A 22,838-nucleotide genomic window follows, 5' to 3' on the forward strand; every position below is an offset into this window, starting at 1 on the left:
TAAAATAAATAAGTCCTCGGGATATAATGTACATCATGGCAACTATAACTAAAGATATTATACTGTATATTTGAAAGTTGCTAGGAGAGTGGATCTTAAATGTTCTCGTCACAAGAAAAAGACATGTAGCTATGTACCATGATGGATCAACTGGTGTCATTATGGTGATCATTTCACAATACATGCAAATATTGGATTCTTTTGTTGCACACCTAAAATTAATGTCAGTATATCTCAATTTGGGGGGGGAGTCTCCAAAATCACTGCAGATGGTGACTGCAGCCATGAAATTAAAAGACGTTTACTCCTTGGAAGAAAAGTTATGACCAACCTAGACAAAGTATTAAAAAGCATAGACATCACTTTGCCATCAAAGGTCCATCTAGTCAAGGTTATGATTTTCCCAGTAGTCATGTATGGATGTGAGAGTTGGACTATAGAGAAAGCTGAGCGCTTTGGAACTGTGATGTTGGAGAAGACTCTTGAGTCCCTTGGACTGCGAGGAGATGCAACCAGTTCATCCTAATGGAAATGAGTCCTGAATATTCATTGGAAGGACTGATGTTGAAGCTGAAACTCCAATACTTTGGCCACTTGATGTGAAGACCTGACTCATTGGAAAAGACTCTGATCCTGGGAAAGATTGAAGGCAGGAGGAGAAGGGGATGACAGGAATAAGACGGTTGGATGATACCACTGACTCAATGGACATGAGTTTGAGTAAACTCTGGGGGTTGGTGATGGACAGGGAGCCCTGTGTGCTGCAGTCCATAGGGTCACAAAGAGTCAGACATGACTGAGCAACTGAACTGAACTAAACTGATATCTCAATTTAAAAAAAGAAACACAGCTTATTTTGATATGTTTATTTTGAATCTATAAACATTGCTGAATTTTTTTTTTTTTATTTCTAACAGATTTTTGGTGAAGTCTAGGATTTACTATATATGAGATCATGTCATCAGGAAAATGGATAATTTTAATGTGTCCTTTCTGATTTGGATGCCTTGTATTTCTGTTTTGCCTAATTATTCTGGCTAGGACTTCAGATACTACTTTAAATAGAAGTGGTGAGAATGGGGATCCTTGTCTTGTTACTGCTCTTAAAGGATAGCCTTTTGACTTTTTACTATTACGTATGATGTTAGTTGCTGACTTGACTTACATGTTCATTATCTTATTGAGGTGTATTTGTTCTAGCCCTAAATTGTTAAAGTTTATTTTTTGTTTTTAAATCAAGAAAGTATCCTGTATCTTGTCAAATTGTCTTTTTCTTCCTCTATTGAGATGATATAAGATTTTTTATCCTTCATTATGTTAATGTGGTATATCACATTTATTGATTTTGCATATGTTAAATTCTCATCAATAAATACTGAGACTCAGTAGCATAATGGGAGTTAAAATAAAAGGAATCAATTTAACTGAATAAGGGGAGACTATTTCCCCATTTGGGGAGAAAATATCAAAGAAAATACCTCTCATTTTTATGTCTTTAGAGTAATATCACATATATATGCTTCAACCAATAGTTTATCAATGTTATTCCCAACCCAGGGATTGAGCTCGGGTCTCCATTACAGGCAGATTCTTTACCATCTGAACCACTAGGGAAGCATCTTCACTTGATTAGGCATTCTTATTTTAAAGTTATTTGTGGTTATCTTTACTACTTTTACTCCCTCCCTTACTAGTGGCATTTGGTTTTTTCACTGCTTTTCATGGACCTAAGGGTTTCCCAGCAGAGGATATTAGAGTCACTTTTCATTACATCTTTGTCTATGTTTAATACTTTGTATTGAAAAATTTAAATGTTGATTTGTGTGACCTTCTAGTACCAAAGTGAAAGTGTTAGTCAATCAGTTGTCTCCGACACTTTTGCGAGCCCATAGACAGTAACCCATCAGGCCCCTCTGTCCATGGCATTTATCAGGCAAGAATGAGTAAAAGGATGAAATGGAGTGGGTTGCCATTTCCTCCTGAAAGGTATCTTCCCCACTCAGAGATTGAACCCATATATCCTTCAAGCATCTCCTAAGCACTGCAGGTGGATTCTTTACCACTGAGCCCTTGGGGAAGCCCAAGAATGGTATCAGTTCCACTCAGTTCAGCCTCTCAGTCATATCCAACTCTGCGACCCCATGGACTGCAGCATGCCAGGCCTCCCTGTTCATCACCAACTCCCAGAGTTTACTCAAACTCATGTACATTGAGTCGGTGATGCCATCCAACCAAGTCGGTGGTGCCATCCAACCATCTCATCCTCTGTCATCCCCTTCTCCTCCTCCCTTCAATCTTTCCCAGCATCAGGGTCTATTCAAATGAGTCAGCTCTTCGCATCAGGTGGCCAAAATATTGGAGTTTCAGCTTCAACATGAGTCCTTCCAATGAATATTCAGGACTGATTTCCTTTAGGATGGACTGGTTGGATCTCCTTGCAGTCCAAGGGACTCTCAAGAGTCTTCTCCATCACCACATAGTTTGACATAGTTTGAACTTCTGGCTAGTATTAGAATGTTGATTAAATGCCTGGGCTTTTATATTAAATAAATCTGAAAATAGAAGCTTACTTTGACTTTTAATGTAAACAATAGCTTAGTTTTCTTATCTTCAGTTTCATTTGATAAGAATAATGGTATTTTAAATGGGTATATTTAAATTAAAAAGTTGACTTTTTGAATTACTAGATTAAATAAAAGCCTATAATAAAGATACAAATAATGGCACTATAATTATTATTAGTGAAAAATAATCCTGTTTTTATTGGTTAAGGCTGATTAGATGTTTTGAATAAAATCAGAGAATCTAAGGGTATTATAATTAATGTCAAAATTAAGTAAATCAATTTGAGATGTTTCAGAATCAATAAGGAATTATACATTGCATTAAACATTGCTTTGAGCTTTAGCTTATCTAAGCTACTTTATTAGAATTAAAATTCCCTCTATTTTAGTTAATTGATACAGTTACTTCATATATTTAAATGGTTCTTGTATGTGAGCTATTGTCTCCTATTAATTTTAATTTGTCCTTTCTTGGCCATACCTCTGATCATTAGAGGCAAAGGGATAGTTTGACTATTCTCATTCTGGTTGCTTTTCGACTACTAAAGTAGAAATATTTGAACCATTATGCTTGCTTTTAAGTCATTTCCAATGTGCTAAATGATCACTACTTTATATTAATCCCCACTACACTGATAGTTAATATCTCAGTTTTAATGCTAAATTGTTCAATAATTACTTCATGTAAGATAGTTTTATCTCTCCATATGTAGATGTACATTTCTTCAGTTCTCAGAGTCATATACTCCTAGCTGAGAGTCTAATGCATTGCTATTTACATTACTCTATATGTGATAGCACTCACATGTATTAAATATGCACATTTTTAAGCTATTGCTTCCCAGTTATTATGCAATCAGAAAAAAAAAACTCACAACTAAATCCACATAAATTTATTACTGAATTATTATTTTTACTGAAATCAATGTAAGCAATACAGGCTTCCTTGGTGGTTCCGACGGTAAAGCATCTGCTTGCAACATGGGAGACCTGGGCTCAATCCCTGGGTCGTGACGATTCCCTGGAGAAGAAAATGGGAACCCACTCCAGTACCCTTGCTTGGAAAACCCCAGGATGGAGGAACCTGGTAGACTAGAGTCCATGGGGTCCCAAAGAGTTGGACATTACTGAGTGACTTCACTTTCACTTTTCTCAGTTATTATGTAATCAGAAAAAAAATCCTCACAACTAAGTCCACATCAGCTTATTACTAAATTATTATTTTTACTGAAATCAATGTAGGGAATATAACTCTATAAAGCTGTGCTTCTCAGTTGGGAAATAAGTGAAATGGCGTTTTCCCAATTGAAGCTTTCTTACGCTAAAGTGAAGTCTCTCAGTCGTGTCCGACTCTGCAATCCCATGGACTGTAGCCTAGTAAACAGAGTCTGAAACAAAATCTTGTGTGCTAACTCTTTGTTAGAAGTGCAATTCATGGGAACTGAGAGTTAAAGTCAAAATAAAGTGAGGCATGGTGAAAGAGCAAATACAAGAGTTAGAGAGTCCCTCACAGCTTTGCAACAAATACAGTTGGGAGCTGGATCATGTGAAATACCTCTAGAGATATCAATAGCTCCTGACAGATCTTGGGACAGTACTTTGGGGCATGAAGAACAATTTATCTGATGGCTTCTGCCTGACTTATGTCTTTTATTGGTCTAAGACTAGCCAAGAAGGCAATGATTCTCCCACATTTGTAGGCTATGTTACCTGACTTTCTGGGTACCACTCTCCGGGTACCAATATGCAAAATCATATTTCCAACAAGTGCAATGTTACTACTGCGGAGGGTTAGCACTCTCTCTTTGCAAGTCTTCAGGAGTGTACAACTGCTTAAATCTATTTGAAAGGTGGCCTAGAATTTATGAGGAGGGAATGGTTACTGTAAGTATGAGCTATCATTAGAGTCCTTCCAGACTTTCCTTCCAGAAAGCCAGAAAGTGGCTGTGGCCTGGCTCACTACTAGACCTGAGCAGATGTGAGGAGACACAAATGTCGGTTCCAATACGATTATTGTTGTTCAGTCACTCAGTCGTGTCTGACTCTATGTGATCCCATGGACTGCAGCATGCCAGGCGTCCCTGTCCTTCACTATCTCCTGGAGTTTGCTCAGACTCATGTCCATTGAGCTGATGATGCCGTCCAACCGCCTTACCCTCTGTCGCTCCCTTCTCCTCCTGCCCTCAGTCTTTCCCAGCATCAGAGTCTCTTCTGATAGAGTGAATGTGTTAATTGTCTCCAGGAGCATGTACACTTTGAAAATTATTTTCTGGTTTTCTAGAAATAATTGTTTTCTAAATAAAAGTTACTGAAACAAATATTCAACTAAATCATACCTGAAAATATTGTAGAAAATGAATAGGAAATTAAATGAAGAAAATTCTAGACAAAAATATCGGGCTTAATTAAGTATTCTGTGTTTTAGTCACCCCTTATGTCTGGACATTAAAGATGTATGTGATAATCATAAAATATTTAAAACCACACATAATTAGACCTCTCCAGTTTAAATGTAGAACTGTATATATTCAACAGTTTTTAAATCACAGTCAAGAAAATTAGGAGAGTCATACATATGAAGATTTAAGCCAATGCTCTTAAAGAGAAATTTAAATACATAAAATTAAGGACATTTAATTTGATAAATATTCCTTGTTCTGTGAATGAATACATTATTCTGATTAATATTGGTATATTATAAATGACTGTCATACCATATGAAAATGATTAGCAAAATTCACTATATTATTATAGACCTATTGTTTTTTTAAAATACTTTATTAAAGTTTAGTTGATTTACAATATGTGTTAATTTCCACTATACAAAAAAATGATTCAGTTGTATATACATATACATAATTTTTTATATTCTTTCCATTATGCCTATCACAGGATATTGAATATTGTTACCTGTATTATACAGTAGGACCTTGCTGTATATCTATCCTATATATAACAGTTTGCATCCACTAATCCGAAGCTCCTAAACCTTCCCTCCCCCATGCTCCTCTTCCCTGGCAACTGCAAATCTGTTCTCTATGTCTGTGAGTCTGTTTCTGTTTTATAGATATGTTCATTTGTTCATCTGTGCCTTCATTTCAATTTCACATATCTGGTATTTGTCTTTCTCTTTCTGATGTACTTTGCTTAATATGATAATCTCCAGGTTTTTCCTTGTTGCTGTCATTATGTCATTCTTTTTTTATGACTGAGTAACATTTCTGTAAACATACACCGTAGCTTCTTTATCCATTCATCTGTTGTTGGACATTTAGGTTGTTTCCATGTCTTGGGTATTGCAAATACTGCTGGTATGAACATAAGTGTTCATGTATCTTTTCAAATCACAGTTTTGTCTGGTACTATTACCCTATTATGTAGATGAACTTTATGGAAGCTGTGGTTGATAGTCTACCAACATAAAGTATAACACAGTAGAAGCAGCCTTATTAATGACTTGACTTGTTGGATGTCTGTGTCTCTAGATTTTATATTTTATTAATATAATTTCCTATTCTTTACCACTGAGCCACAGGCTTACCCGGTGGTTCAGAGGTAAAGAATCATCTGCAATGTAGGAGATGCAGGAGATGCAGGTTCAGTCCCTGAGGTGGGAAGATAACTTGGAGGTGGGTATGGCAAACCAGTCGAGTATTCTCGCCTGGACATCCCATGGACAGAAGAGCCTGGGGGCTACAATACATAGGGTTACAAAGAGTCAGCCATGACTGAAGTGACTGAGCACACAATATAATTTAAATAAAGTTGCATCCGTCTCTGTGGCAGTTCAATTTTTCCTGCGCCAATGACATTTTTCTGCCTTTAAAAATATATAAGTAATATGATTTAGTAATTAATTGAGATAACTCTAAGCAGAAGGAAGGCATCAGTAAGCTACCTGTTATAGAAGACTTTTAAAATCACCTCATCTTAAAAAATACAGCAATATTAGCTAACAGGAGATTTTTTTCTTTTTATGTGTCTTCTCACACTAAAGATGATGATGATGAGTTGTTAGGTGGCTTAAAGTTAAGATGATGAGGAAGAAAGCAGTGAATGAAAAATCATAAATATTTGCAAGCTAAATAATATATCTTTAGAGAATTTCCATTGATATTATGAAGAAACACTGCAGTAAAATCTTTGGCATTTTTACTGTTAAATTAATTAAGCATTTATTCAAGTTTTAATTTAATTTTTAAAATTTAGCTTTAATTTAATTAAGCATTTAGCTATATTTTCCTAAAGGAAATCCAGTACCTCCTATTTCTTAATCATCTCAAGTACATGATTAAGTTTGGCTGCATCATCAAGAATTTTTTCAGAGGATTCTATGATGGTTAATTTTATGTGGCTCAGTTGGTAAAGAATCCAGTTGCAATGCAGAGACCTGGGTTTGATCCCTGGTTTGTTGGGAAGATACCCTGGATAAGGGAAAGGCTGTCCACTCCAGTATTCTGGCCTAGAGAATTCCATGGAATGTATAGGCCATGGGGTCGCAAAGAGTTGGACACTGGACACTACTGAGCAACTTTCACTTTCACTTTTGAAAAGGACAAGAGGTGTCCAGATACGTGGCAAGTATTATTTCTGGGTGTGTCTGTGAGAGTGCTTCCAGATGAGATTAGCATTTAACCAGTAGACTGAATAAAGCAGATCACTCTTCTCAACGTGGGTGGGCAACATACAATCTTTTGAGAGCCTGACTGGAACAGAAAGGAAGAAATAATTTCCTCTCTTTCTGGCTACTTGAACTGGGACCTTCTCCCATACTTAGGCTGAGACTTAAACATTTGGTTCCCCTGGTTCTTAAGCCTTTGGACTCTGTCTGGGACTTGCATCACCAGTTCTGCTGGTTCTCAGGCCTTTAGGACTGGACAGGCACTATACCATCTTTTTTTCTTGGCCCTCCATATTCATATGGAGTTTGTAACCTCCATACTCATATGAGCCAATTCCTTATGAAAAAGATCTCGATCTCTCTCTCTCTCTCTACAAAGGTAGGTGGGTACATAGGTAGATAGATATATAGGTAGATGGATAAATAGAGGAAATATACAGATTAGATAGATATGTAGATATAGGTATAGATATAGGTATATACTATTGGTTTTTCTCTGAAAAAATGGCTAATATTGCTTTGGGAACTGAAAGTATAATATGAATCGTTCTAGAAGAACATAATTACATAATTTTAAAGATATGTCTTAGCTTGTTTTCTACATCTGTGATTCCATTTCAGTTTTTTAAATAGGTTCACTTGCATCATTTTTTAAGATAGAAAAGAGGAGTAATGATAAACTGGAAAATTGGGATTGACATATACTGACTACTATACATAAAGCAGATAACTAATAAGAACCTACTGCATAGCACAGGAAACTCTACTTAGTACTGTGTACTCACCTATATGGAAAAGGAATCTAAAAAAGAGTGGATCTATGTATATGTATAACTGATTCACTTTACTATAGTTTCCACAGTGGCTCAGTGGTAAAAAATCTGCCTGCAATGCAGGATCTACAGGCACTGTGGGTTTGATCCTTGGGTCAGGAAGATTCCCCAGAGGAGAAAATGGCAACCCACTCCAGTATTCTTGCCTGGAGAATTCCATGGACAAAGGAGCCTGGTGGGCTACAGTCCATGGGGTCAGCAAGAGTTGGATACAACCAAAGTGACTTAGCACCACAGAGCAGAAACTAACACAACATTGTAAATCAACTAAACTCCAATAAAATTAATTTTTGAAAAGAGCAGAAAAATAATAACTAAAGATACATTTATGGAATTGGTTCTGGGGGTTTTGGAATTGAGGATCTAATTAGGTTTAAAGATGCTAAGGAGTTTATTGTCTGTAATTATGGAGCACTGATAGCCCATGAGGTGAACCAGCAAGAGAAATACATAAAATATCTTCATTGGATACTTCTAATTGATGACTTATAAAAAGCAAGAAGCTGGGTGACTGTGTTTATGATACTTTTGAAAATTTTCAGAAAAATATAATGGGGTTAGATGATTGTTCCTAATGTTGCTGGACAAAGTCATAAAGGAAAAGGATGAGCACAGAGATTTGAATTCCCAATCAAGCACCAAATATATGACCTTTATTAATATGCCCTGAAGAAGATACTTATTTCCTATAGCTGCAGGGATGAGATTGCTGAGAATCAAATCCAGAACAGACTCTCATAATTAAAATATAAGTTGAACTCCCAGCCTCCCAGGGTCTTTACTACTAATTTGAGGGCATTGATGGGGTAAGAATGAGATCCTGTAATTTAGGATGGAGACATGACCCTGATGAAGCTGGGGATACTGAGGCCCTAAACACTGATGAGCATTCTTTGCAGTGGAAGTGGCCTTCCAAAGCCCTAGAAGTATTAGCCTTTCCATTCCCATCTGAGGAGGTTAACTCTGCATTGCTGGAAGAAACCGTAGTGTGTTTTTGCCTGAAGCAGTTACAAAAAATGCTGATTCTCCTCAGGACCCACTCCTGTTACCCCTCTTTGTTTTAGACCTATGTATGAGTGCTAAGTCACTTCAGTGGTGTCTGACTGTGGCCCTATGGACTGTAGCCCACCAGGCTCTTCCATCCATGGGATTCTCCAGGCAAGAATACCAGAGTGGGTTACCATGACCTCCTCCAGAGGGTCTTCCTGACCCAAGGATTGAACCCACATCTCTTATGTCTCCTGCATTGGCAGGTGATTTCTTTACTGCTAGCACCAGCTGGAAGTCCTGAGTCAGGAAGATCCCCTGGAGAAGGAAATGACAACCCACTCCAGTATTCTTGCCTGGAGAATCCCATGGACAGAGGAGGCTGGTGGGCTCAGTCTATGGGGTGGCAGAGTGTCCTACACAACTGAGTATGCACACACACAGGAATTCAAAGATTTAGGGAGATTGTAATTTTAGGGTGGGGTTTGTCATTTAGACCTACTCACCAGTATAGGCAGGGCACAGAATATGTACTTTTTGCCAATATTGTGAGAAATTAATTTTCGAGTGTTGTCCAGGCATCCTTGAAGAACTCCGTGATAGCTCTTCTCTGTTGGCTAGATCTTACAGAAGAAACAACAGTCACTAAATTGCTAAGAATACACACAGTATGTGTATCATGTCAGGTGGAATTATGACCTTGTTACTGTCTTTGTTTGCAGATTTAATATGACTTTAGAACATACATTTGAGTATCAGGTTGACAAAGGGGTGGGTTGTGATGGTTAATTTTACGTCAACTTCACTGGGACATGTTGTGCCCAGATATTTGGCAAAACATTCTTTCTAGGTATGTCTATAAGGATGTTACAGAAAGGATTAGCATTTGAATTGGTAGACTGAGTAAAGCAAATGCCCTCCCTAAAGCACGTGAGCATCACTTGTCTACTCAGGGTATGAATAGAACAAAAAGGATGAGGAAGTAAGAATTTGCTCTTTGTCTGAATGTCTTTGAGCTAGGACCTCTGCCTTTTTTTTTTTTTTTTTTTTGGCAGAAGAACCAAGAGTTACACCAATAGCTTCCTTTGTTCTTGACCTTTCAAACTCTGACTGGGACTTACGCATTGGTTCCCTTTGTACTCAGGCCAGTGGACTTAGGCTAGAACTTCACCACTGTTTTCTTGAGCCTTCAACTTGAATATTGAAGATTATAGGATTTCTTAGCCTTCATAGGGACTTCTCTGGTGGCTCAGGCAGTAAAGAATCTACCTGCAATTCGGGAGACCTGGGTTTAATCCCTGGATCAGGAAGATCCTCTGGAGAAGGGGATGGCAATACACTCTAGTATTCTTGCCTGGAGAATCCCAAGGACCGAGGAGCCTGGCGGGGCTACAGTTCATGGGGTCGCAAAGAGTTGGATGCAACTGAGCAACTAACACTTTTGCTTTCACTTTCATTTCACTATTTGTAATTAATGGATTGGCTTTACTGAGAAGTTAGACATGAAAAACCATGAAACTTTCATTCTTTATTTATTTATCAACATCCTTCAGATTAATTCCCAAGCCCAAATCTCCTCAATGTTTTATTCTGTTAGTGATTGTGTGGACATCAAAAGAACGTCAAAATAACGGATCTGATGATCCCAGAAAGACTCAAGCTGATTCTAACAACTTCAAAATTAGATACATTAAAGTTCACAAACCACTCATTGTTTTACGGATTGTTTTAAATTAGGTTTAAATATGTGATTGTTTCAGATTTGGAACCAAACACTTATTTCTAGTTCCCAATAAATAATTGTGTTTGTTAGATTGGACTGTGTATGCAAGATAATCACATTCTATTAAAAGTTCACATACTAGTTAACTTAAAGTTCTTTTTATCTTTTTATCCATATATTTTTTTTGAAAATTTCCTCATAGCAAAACAAATTATAATGTATAAGAAGTCACTGTAATCAGGAAGAGCCCATTATTATTAAGAAAACTATTATTTCCCATTTCAGTTTTAAACACTTCTTTAAATATTAATGTAATAGACTTCATTTGAAATATATTGAAAGACTTTATCTATCTTATGTTAGAACTTTAGTCATACATGTTTATTAGAATAAATGTAGGCAATAAAAATCATGAACTCTGTGCTTACATGAAAATTGGGCAAAGCTAGGTATACTTTCAAAGGACTCATATGCCTGACGTTAACTGAAATTAACCTCCACCCCAAAGAAGAAAAAAAAAAAAAAAAAATTGAAGACTACTTTTCAGAAAACATGATCACTGACTATTCAATAAATGGTCAAGGAAATGTTCCTTTGCAAGATCTTTTAGTTCACATGATTTTATTTAAAAAATTAGACTGGGATAGGTCATGGTAATCTTGCTAATATATGGTTATCATTGTTTTATTATTTCCTTAAGGTGCTTAAGAATTGATAAATAAAAGACTAAGAAGCATGTTTGTCTTTGAAAAGGAGAAAAGTTCAAAAAACATAGACAGAAAAAGCCACTTAAATGCTCCTGTACAGTCATTTAAAATATCTAATTATATGAGAAGTTTCTAATGTAAAATTGATCTGACAAAAAGGGGATAGGCTGCATTAAAAAGATCCTGAGAAATCAAGACCAGTTACATTCATCCATTCTTAAAAGGAAAGTTTGTTTTCTGTCTCTCTTACCTCACCCCACTCCTTTAAAACTGCTTGGTTTCTGCCAATAAATCATCTTTTTCCTTTTATTCAAGTGGCAGCAGAATAGAGTTCTGACCTGATCTGGGATTAGGACACTTAGTAAGGGATCAAACAATATTCTTATATCGCTTGAGTTGATAGAAATCAATATTATAAGCATGTGGAAGATGGGGTTTAAGATCAGCATGGTATAGAGGAGTTTTTGTCCAAATCATATCAAACTTCCCTAAAGGGTTTGATAGTTCTGTAATCTAGGATTTGTCTGATTCAACTTCAGACTTTGTGAAGACTGGCTTTGGGAATCTGTAACTTTAACAGATATTCAGAAGATTTTTATACATATTAATATTTAAAAACTATTAGCCTAGAAGACGGAGAAGGCAATGGCAACCCATTCCAGTATTCTTGCCTGGAGAATCCCATGGATGGAGGACCCTGGTAGGCTACAGTCCATGGGGTCCCTAAGAGTCAGACATGACTGGGAGACTTCACTTTCGTGCATTGGAGAAGGAAATGGCAACCCACTCCAGTATTCTTGCCTTGCCTGGTGAATCTCAGGGACAGAGGAGCCAGGTGGGCTGTCTATGGGGTCGCACAGAGTCGGACACGAATGAAGTGACTTAGCAGCAGCAGCAGCAGCATTAGACTCAAAATAAGATCTCCACATCTCATGAGATTTGCATTCAAAGTTTAAAAGTAATTAATGCCTGGAGTATAATATTTTGGGCATGGTGACATCTTACTTACTTAATGTCATGATGTCAGATTCATGATCTCTGAAGAAGATTTAGCTTCAGGACCAGGGACTAGGCTTGATCACTCAAGAGCTTTTGTGCAGCAGAGTTTTATTTAAGTATAAAAAGGGACAGAGAAAGCTTCTGACATAGACATCAGAAGGGGAACAGAGAGTGCCGCTGTTGAAGCCACGCGTTCCAGGAAACAAACTCACTCAGAAGGACAGTGCGGATAGTGGAGTGCAGTTTATTTCACCGGCGGGCCCAAGGCAGAGTCTCCTCTTGGCCAAGGATCCCGACCAGTTTTTGTGAAAACCTTATATACCCTAAGTGTATAAGGTTCCCTGAAACTAATCTGAACAAAGGAAAAAGAAAGATACAATCAAAGTTAACCCGTGATTCATATGTCTTAATTCTAGGTAGTTAACAGTGGACAATTATCAATAGGCCTGTGGTCATACCACAATAAGCATAATAGAATGCATGATTTTATTCGGTTACACAGATAATTAAGGTATTGTCTTAGGTGACAGAGAGCCCTGGGGCTCTTCCTTCCAGGGGCCTGGTTTTCCAGTCCGTATGTAGTTTCCATAAATACTGGTCATAGAGCTCAAAGTCCACAGTCCAGCCCAAGATGGAGTCCTGCTTTCAAGATGGAGCCTGTCCTGTTTCCTCCTTCACCACAGCCTCCTCCAACTATTACCTGGGGCCCCTGACAGAGACCCTCAGTGTGAGGGTTAGGAGAGTATGATGCCTCAACAATTTAGGGACTACACCCCTCAAGAGCAGGGAGTAGTTATGGAATGAAAACTATGCTCCTTTCCCTTGGCAACATAATTCTCCTAAAAGAAAAATGGGGAATGAGAGAGTCAATTTCTAGGTTGGTTGATAACAATTGGGGGTCCCCGGATGCTGAGGAGAGAGGAGTCTGGGTCTCTCAAGGAGGCGGCACAGGTCTGGAGTTCTCAAGGAAAAACGGACAATTTTTTTTTTTTTCCCCTATATTCCTTAGTCTTAGTCACACAAAACATTTTTTTTTTAACCCAGAGTTGATGAATACACAACAAAGCAACTCAGATTAAACTCTGTACTAAGCATTATATGACAACAATGTCTCCTGCTTGAGGACATGTTCTCCTTCTTGAGAACCTTCTGACTAATCCTGTTATCTTAAAATGTATATTGTGGGAGTGGGTTTGGAAAGATCTTTCTATTGTTAGCTCTAATCCTGCATTTTAAAATGTAAATTGTGGGAACAGTTCTAGTAAGACCTTTATAACCTTGAGACATTCTTTTCATTAACTGTAATAACCAATTATACTGTAATATAATTATATAACGGTTACTGTAATAACCATGAACGGTATGAAAAGGCAAAAAGATAGGACACTGAAAGATAAACTCCCCAGGTGGGTAGGTGCCCAATATGCTACTGGAGATCAGTGGAGAAATAACTCCACAAAGAATAAAGGGATGGAGCCAAAGCAAAAACAACACCCAGTTGTGAATGGGACTGGTGATAGAAGCAAGGTTTGATGCTGCAAAGAACAATATTGCATAGGAACCTGGAATGTTAGGTCCATGTGTCAAGGCAAATTGGAATTGGTAAAACAGGAGATGACAAGGGGGAACATTGACATTCTAGGAATCAGCGAACTAAGATGGACTGGAACTCGTGAATTTAACACAGATGACCATTATATCTACTACTGTGGGCAGGAATCCCTTAGAAGAAATGGAGTAGTGATCATAGTCAACAAAAGAGTCTGAAATGCAATACTTGGATGCAATCTCAAAAACGACAGAACAATCTCTGTTCGTTAACAAGGCAAACCATTCAATATCACGGTAATACAAGTTTATGCCCCGACCAGTAACGCTGAAGAAGCTGAATTTGAACAATTCTATGGAGACCTATAAGATCTTCTAGAACTAACATCCAAAAAAGATGTCCTTTTCATTATAGGGGACTGGAATGCAAAAGTAGGAAGTAAAAACCACCTGGAGTAACAGGCAAACTTGGCCTTGGAGTACGGAATAAAGCAGGGCAAAGGTTAATAGAGTTTGGCCAAGAGAATGCACTGGTCATAACAAATACCCTCTTACAACAATACAAGAGAAGACTCTACACATGGACATTACCAGATGGTTGAAACTAAAATCAGATTGATTATATTTTTTGCAGCTAAAGATGGAGAAGCTCTATACAGTCAGCAAAAACAACACCAGGAGCTGACTGTAGCTCAGATCATGAACTCCTTATTGCCAAATTCAAACTGCAATTGAAGAAAGTGGAGAAAACCACTAGACCATTCAGGTATGACCTAAATCAAATCGCTTATGACTATACAGTGGAAGTGAGAAATAGATTTAAGGGACTAGATCTGATAGAGTGCCTGATGAACTATGGATAAAGCTTTGTGACACTGTACAGGAAACAGGAATCAAGACCATCCCCAAGAAAAAGAAATGCAAAAAAGTAAAATGGCTGTCTGAGGAGGCCTTGCAAATAGCTGTGAAATGAAGGGAAGCAAAAAGCAAAGGAAGAAAGGAAAGATATACTCATTTGATTGCAGAGTTCTAAAGAATAGCAAGGAGAGATAAGAAAGGCTTCCTCAGTGTTCAAGCAAAGAAACAGAGGAAAACCATAGAATGGGAAAATCTAGAGATCTCTTCCAGAAAATTAGAGATACCAAGGGAACATTTCATGCCAAGATGGGCTCAATAAAGGACAGAAATTGTAGGGACCTAACAGAAGCAGAAGATATTAAGAAGAGGTGGCAAGAATACACAGAAGAACTGTACAAAAAAGATCTTTATGACCCAGATAATCACTATTGTGTGATCAGCCACCTAGAGACAGACATCCTGGAATGTGAAGTCAAATGGGCTTTAGGAAGCATCACTATGAACAAAGCTAGTGGAGGTGATGGAATTCCGGTTGAGCTATTTCAAATCCTGAAAGATGATGCTGTGAAAGTGCTGCACTCAATGTGCCAGCAAATTTGGAAAACTCAGCAGTGACCACAGGACTGGAAAAGGTCAGTTTTCATTCCAATCCCAAAGAAAGGCAATACCAAAGAATGCTCAAACTACCACCCAATTGCACTCATCTCCCACGCTAGTAAAGTAATGCTCAAAATTCTCCAAGCCAGGCTTCAGCAATATTCAAACCGTGAACTTCCAATTGTTCAAGCTGGATTTAGAAAAGGCAGAGGAATTAGAGATCAAATTGCCAACATCCGATGGATCATTGATAAAGCAAGAGAGTTCCAGAAAAACATCTATTTCTGCTTTACTGACTATGCTAAAGCCTTTAACTGTGTGGATCACAATAAACTATGGAAAATTCTGAAAGAGATGGGCATACCAGATCACCTGACTTGCCTCTTGAGAAACCTGTATGCAGGTCATGAAGCAACAGTTAGAACTGGACATGGAACAACAGACTGGTTCCAAATAGGAAAAAGAGTACGTCAAGGCTGTATATCGCCACCCTGCTTATTTAACTTATATGCAGAGGACATCATGAGAAACGCTGGGCTGGAGGAAGCACAGGCTGGAATTAAGATTGCTGGGAGAAATATCAATAACTTCAGATATGCAGATGACACCACCCTTATGGCAGAGAGTGAAGAATTAAAGAGCCTCTTCATGAAAGTGAAAGAGGAGACTCAAAAAGTTGGCTTATAGCTAAACATTCAGAAAACTAATATCATGGCATCCGGTCCTATCACTTCCTGGCAAATAGATGGGGAAACAGCAGAAACAGTGGCTGACTTTATTTTGGAGGGCTCCCAAATCACTGCAGATTGTGATTGCATCCATGAAATTAAAACACGCTTGCTCCTTGGAAGGAAGGTTATGACCAAACTAGACAGCATATTAAAAAGCAGAGACATTACTTTGCCAACAAAGGTCCATCTGGTCAAGGCTGTGTTTTTCCCAATGGTCATGTATGGATGTGAGAGTTATACTGTGAAGAATGATGCTTTTGAACTGTGGTGTTGGAAAAGACTCTTGAGAGTCCCTTGAACTGAAAGGAGATCCAACCAGTCCATCCTGAAGGAGATAAGTCCTTGGAGTTCATTGGAAGGACTGATGTTGATACTGAAACTTCAATACTTTGGCCACCTGATGCGAAGAGTTGACTAACTGGAAAAGACCCTGATGCTGGGAGGAATTGGGGGCAGGAGGAGAAGGGGACGACAGAGGATGAGATGGCTGGATGGCATCACCGACTCAATGGACATGGGTTTGGGTGAACTCCGGGAGTTAGTGATGGACGGGGAGGCCTGGCGTGCTTGGTTCATGGGCTCACAAAGAGTCAGACACGACTGAGAGACTGAACTGAATAACCAATTAAACAAAGTGTGTCGCTCCCTTGCTAAGACTAGTGACGGGGCATGCTCCGCCCCCGTTCTGATGGCTGTGTCAAAAGTTTTCTCTGTCCCTTTGTATACTTTAATAAAACTTTGCTACACAAAAGCTTTTGAGTGATCAAGACTGGTCCCTGGTCCCAAAGTTAATTCTTCTTCTTAGGAGATCATGAATCTGACATCTTTCTCCATAAGCTATCAATAGCTAGCCATAGCCAGATCACATTTTTACAGTATTAATTCCAGACAGTGTCCATTGTGACTGACAGGATCCATACCCTACAGGCTGTTAAACATTAGGAACATTTCTCATGATTGTAATTAAAAAAAAAAAAAAAAATTGGTTTATCTCAGTTTCATAATTTTTCCACAAATTCCCTGGTAAAGAATCCAGGTAGCAAAGAAGTGGTAAAAGTGATAAAGTATTCACCAGATAAGCAGGAGATGTAGATTCAATCCCTGGGTCAGGAAGTTTCCCTGGGGGAAGGAAACGGCAACCCACTCCAGTATTCATGCCTGGGAAATCCCAAGGATAGAGAAGCCTGGCAGGCTACAGCCCATGGGGTGGCAAAGATGTGGGCACAACTTAGTAATGAAACAACAACAAAAAATTGTTTATTTAGTAACAGGTTTATTTTTATTTAAAACTGTAACATATATCTTTACAAAGAAATAAGGAGAAGCTTTTTCCTAAAATCAGACTCATTGTTGAGTTAAGGGAAATGTCATTAGTATAAAAATATGTGGTTTATGGGTTTTCAATATGCTTAATTTATGTAGCAATTATAGTTGGTGCATATTTCTAGAACTTGAGGATCTTTTTGGTATAATCAAATGAAATAATTTCCAGTATTTAAATTCACAATGAAAGGTAGAAATTTAGTGCTGACACAAAATTTTCTTCTTCAGACACACAGAGATTTGATCAGTCGTGCCCACCCAACTCTTTGTGACCCCACAAACTGTAGCCTGTCACGTTCCTCTGTCCATGGATTTCCCCAGGAAAGAATACCTGAGTGGGTAGCCATTCTCTTTAGAGGATGTTCCTGACCCATAGATTAAACCTGGGGCTCCTACACTGCAGGCAGATTCTTTAATATACTTTTAAAAATTTGGCTTAAAAATGCAGATGTGTAAAATGGATAGAAGGACATAGGACCAATATCAGATGAAGGATAGCCAACATTTTTGCTACCCATGGGTCCAGATGGGTGGGTGGGGGCCTAGAAAAGAAAAAGTTATTCTTTTGATTGCTTCTGAGTTAACAAATATCATCTCCCTAGCTTCTAAAGTAGCAGCCCATTATTGCTACTTTTACTTGCATACAGGTTAATATTCAGTAGCTGCAAGTGAAAATTTGGTGTGAAATAGTTTTTCAAATTTTTTTTTTTTTATTTTCTAAATGATTGGAATCCATTTCTTTTTCCTTTCCAGTAAAAATGGAACAGAGGATAAGCCTTAACTGTATATCCCCTTTTCTCCTTATTAGTCTTCAGAATACAGATATGCTCAATGGTGTAGCATGGGCTCTAAATTACAAAAAATAGACGTGTAATCAATATGTCACAAATGTTTGAGCAAAGAGAACACCGTGAAAAATAATACTTTTAGTGGGCATTGTCTACTTTATGGCTCAAAGCCTCCGTTCTTCTTTTTAAAATATATCACTTTTCCTTTTGGAATGGCATATGCGAGTGTGTGCCCAAACTGTGATGGCCTATGGGACAGAAGCTTGCTCCTACCTCCTCAGTTTTGCTGGTGGTTAATTGTAAGACAGAATTTAACAACAACAACAAAAACACTTTGAACTGACTCTGAATCTTGAGTGAGGTTTGCAAGAATAGAAAAAAAAAAAAAAAATGACATGATTGGATTAATGCCACAAGCAAAATTTCAAGTAATATGGATTCTTGATTCCTAATACATCCACTTTTGTTGTAGTTTTCAGAGGTTACTTAATGACATCACACACACACACACACACGCACCCAAACATGTCATGTACTCCTCCATTTGACCTCACAACAAGCCTTGAAAGTAGGTGAATTATCCAACTTTACACATAAAAAGATTTAAAACACAAAAGATTAAACCTATCCAAGGTCCCATGAAAGGATTCAAATGGAGACAGTCTAAGTCTCAAATACAAGAACATTTCTGCCTGCACAATGCCTCCTAGGTTTTGTGCAGAAAGGGGGTAGAATGATCTACCTTTCAGAGTTACTGTGAGAAATTAAACGAAATGATAAACACGAAGTTCCTGGAACACAGTGGACATTCAACGCCTGGAAGCCACTAAATAACTTGCTCAAGATTACACAATCCTTGGTGAAATCAGGATTTAAACAGATATTTGAATCTCATGTTCCCTGGAGCTCCAAGGAGCTCCAGAAGCTATTCTGGGCTTTAACCCCAAAACAGAATCAGAATGGACTTCCCTCTGTCCCATATAGTGCACCTCAGAGGTCAAGGGACTCCCAGCAAGACTTTGCAGAAAGAAGGGAAGGAGCAGAGTCAATTAGGAAGCTTTACCTTTGGCAGGCTTTTCTCTCGTCCCAGCTTCTGTGGTGTGACATCTACTCTTAATCCTCTAATTTGACCAATGTAAATATATGACAGGTGGAGGAATAAATATAGTAACAATAACTCGCTATTATTTCATATATGGTCTCTTTATTGTAGTTAATGAATTCAGTTTAATGCAATTGAAATGCAGATACTGCACAAGGAAGTTATGCTTTCCTTCTACATTAAACTAGACTGAAAATAGCCTAACTGGTTTTCTTTTCATCTGGCAGAGATAGCTTATATGTTAAACTTGTTGCCTTAGACATATGTGAACTTTCCAACTCTCTATTATAATTTAGCCCATAAGGGCCATAAATATTTCTCAATTTCAAAAGGTATCATATTGACCCACTGAATTAATGACAATATTAGATATAGAAAGTATGAAGTAGTAGGTACAATGCTTACCAAGCTAAGACATATGCATGTCAGAGAATTGAAAATGAATCCCACAAAAGCTCAACAGCTATCAGTGAAATTTCTAAGTAAGCATTGTTTAATTGTTTGGGAATCATTTTTACTGCTGATCATTGAGCAGGCTTGAGTGCTATAGTCATGCAGTTAAGATTCTGGGAGCTTAATTAGATAAAGTAACATCAGAAGGCAATTTTATTCTTTTTACTTAGGAATAAGTAAGATTATTTTTGTTTGGAGATGATAAGATCTTATTCATAGAAAATCAACAAGTTTACAGGTACAAAATCAACACACTTAAATCAACTGCATTTCTATACACTAACAATGAAACATCTGGAAAAGAAACAAAGAAAATAATCCCCTTCACAATAGCATTGAAACCAATAAAGTACTTAGGAATAAATTTAGACAAGGAGGTGAGAGATCTGTACATTGAAAACTGTAAGAATTTGATGAAAAATATTAAAGAATACACAAGAAGTTGGAGGCTACCATGTGTTCATGAATTGAATAAATATTGTTAAAATGTTCATACTACTTAAACCTAAATAGTTGAATTAAATTCAAACTATATCAATGCAAATTAGATTAAAATTTCAATGACATTTTTCACAGAAAAAAAAAAAGCATCTTAAAATTCTTAGGGAACCACAAAAGACCCCAAATCTCCAAAGTAAGCTTGAGGGAAACCAAACCAGAGGCTTATATCAGACATCCTGATTGCTACCAAGCTATAGAAATCAAAACAATGTGGTACGAGTATAAAAATATACACACTAAGCAATGGAACAGAATTTACAGCCCAGAAATAGTCCCTTGCACATGAAGTCAGCTCATACTGATGAAACAATCAAAAGTACTAATTGGGAAAAGGAGAGTCTCTTTGCTAAATTATTTTGGGAAAACTGGGTAAACTTCAGCAGAATGAACTAGGATTCCTACCATAAACCAGTCATGAACGTTAACTCAAAAATAGTTTAAATACTTAATCATAGGACCTGAAACTGTAGAAGTCTGAGAAGAAAATATACCACACCAAAAATAAAAAAGTGTGGGACTGTATAAAATTAAAAAAAAACTCCACACAGCAAAAGAATGAGTTACCAAAATGAAAAAGCAACTACATAATGGAAGAAAATATTTACAAATAGAATATTTAATAAGGGGTTAATACCCAAAATATATAAGAAACTCATACAATTAAAGAGCAGAAAATCAATCTGATTAAAAAATGGGAACAGCACCTGAATGTACACACTTCCAAAAAAAACATGCAGATGGTCAACAGGTACGTGAAAGTTGCTCAGTGTCCCCAATCATCAGGGAAATGCAAATCAAGAACATAATGAGATATATCCCTGTTCAAATGGCCGTGAAAGGGATCCCATAACTCAGTGAATGTATGAGCAATACCGCGCAGGGCCACACAAGACATTTGGGTAGTAGTGAAGAGTTCTGACAAAACATGGGCCACTGGAAGAGGAAATGGCAACCCTCACCAGTATCCTTGCCACAAAGCCACATGACCAGTATGAAAAGGCAAAAAGATATGACACCAGATGATGAGTCCTCCAGGTCGTAAGGTGTCCAACATGCTATTGGGGAAGAGCAGAGGGCAATTATTAATCTCTCCAGAAAGAATGAAGAGGCTGTGCCAAATTATAAATGACCCTCAGTTGTGGATGTGTCTGGTAATGAATGTAAAATGAAGTCGCCCAGTCGTGTCCGACTCTGCGATCCCATGGACTGTAGCCTACCAGGCTCCTCCATCCATGGAATTTTCCAGGCAAGTGTACTGGAGCAGGTTGCCATTTCCCTCTCCAGAGGATCTTCCCAACCCAGGGACTGAACCCAGGTCTCCTGCATTGCAGGAAGATACTTTACCATCTGAGCTACCAGGGAAGCCAATGAAAGTAAAGTCCGATGCTATAAAGAGCAATATCGCCTAGGACCTGGAATGTTAGGTGCACGAATCAAGGTAAATTGGACATGGTCACGCAGGAGATGGTACCATTCTTCAATCACTATCTTAGGAATCAGTGAACTAAAATGGACAGGAATGGTGAATTTAATTCAGATAAGGATTATATCTACTCCCATGGGCAAGGATCCCTTAGCTCTCACAGTCAGCAAAGAGTCCAAAACGTAGTGCTTGGGCACAACTTCAAAAATGACAGAATGATCTGGGTTTGTTTTGAAGAACTGTTCAACATCACAGTAATCCAAGTCTATGTCCCAGCCACTGATGCCAAAGAAGCTTGAGTTAATGACTCTATGAAAAGCTAGAATACATTCTGGAATTAACATGAGAAAAAAACAAACAAACAAACAAAAAGCTGTCCTTGTCATCATAAGGGATTGGAATGCAAAAGTAGGAAGTCAAGAGACAACTGGAAAAATAGGCAAGTTTGGCCTTGAGGTACGAAATGAAGCAGAGCAAAAGCTAACAGAGCTTTATCAAGAGAACATGCTGGTCATAGCAAACACCCTTTCCAAGAACCCAAGAGATGACTTTAAACATGGACATCACCACTTGGGAGAACAAGATGGCAGAGAAGTAGGTGGATGTGGAGTACATCTCTCTCCACAGATACATCAGGAATACACCTTCAGACACAGAAGACGATGCAGAACACCAGTGGAGAGTGGACAGGAGTACCTGACAGGGGAAAAGAATATATGGAACCATGTGAAACTAGTTAGGATGAAGGAACTAGGGGGAAACGAGAGTGTTAGTAGGACTGGAACCACCCTTGCTGGTGGGAGAAATGAAGCAAGGGTCTGATCCCCATATCGGGGCAAGAAGAGAGTCAGAGGAGAAACATTTAAGACTGAGAGTGAAACAGCTGATCTGTGGCAGCCTAAATGTGATGAGAATCAGACAGTCTTTGCTGCAGCCATACATAACCTGGACAGGAATGCTGGTCCCCTGAAAGGTGCAGTGGCCCAGAGCTGGGAGTTTAGGGATTTGTGGAGCAATCCCAGGGCAAGGGCTGCTATTGACTGCAGAGAGATGGATCGAGGGGATGTGAGGGAGGTGATC

The 22,838-nt window shown here is 38.2% G+C and overlaps 1 long non-coding RNA gene across 1 annotated transcript; it reads right to left on the reverse strand.

Moving 5' to 3' along the window:
- Nucleotides 1-5,208: 5,208 nt before the first annotated feature.
- On the reverse strand, nt 5,209-21,441 carry LOC122673557. Its single transcript, XR_006334717.1, has 3 exons — nt 21,310-21,441; nt 10,661-10,665; nt 5,209-5,221 (listed from the first exon to the last, which is right to left on the reverse strand). It is a non-coding gene; the product is annotated as an uncharacterized LOC122673557 (long non-coding RNA).
- Between the last annotated feature and the right edge of the window lie 1,397 nt (nt 21,442-22,838).

Source organism: Cervus elaphus, chromosome 17, assembly GCF_910594005.1.
Source record: "Cervus elaphus chromosome 17, mCerEla1.1, whole genome shotgun sequence".
In the NCBI taxonomy this organism is placed as follows: Eukaryota; Metazoa; Chordata; class Mammalia; order Artiodactyla; family Cervidae; genus Cervus; species Cervus elaphus.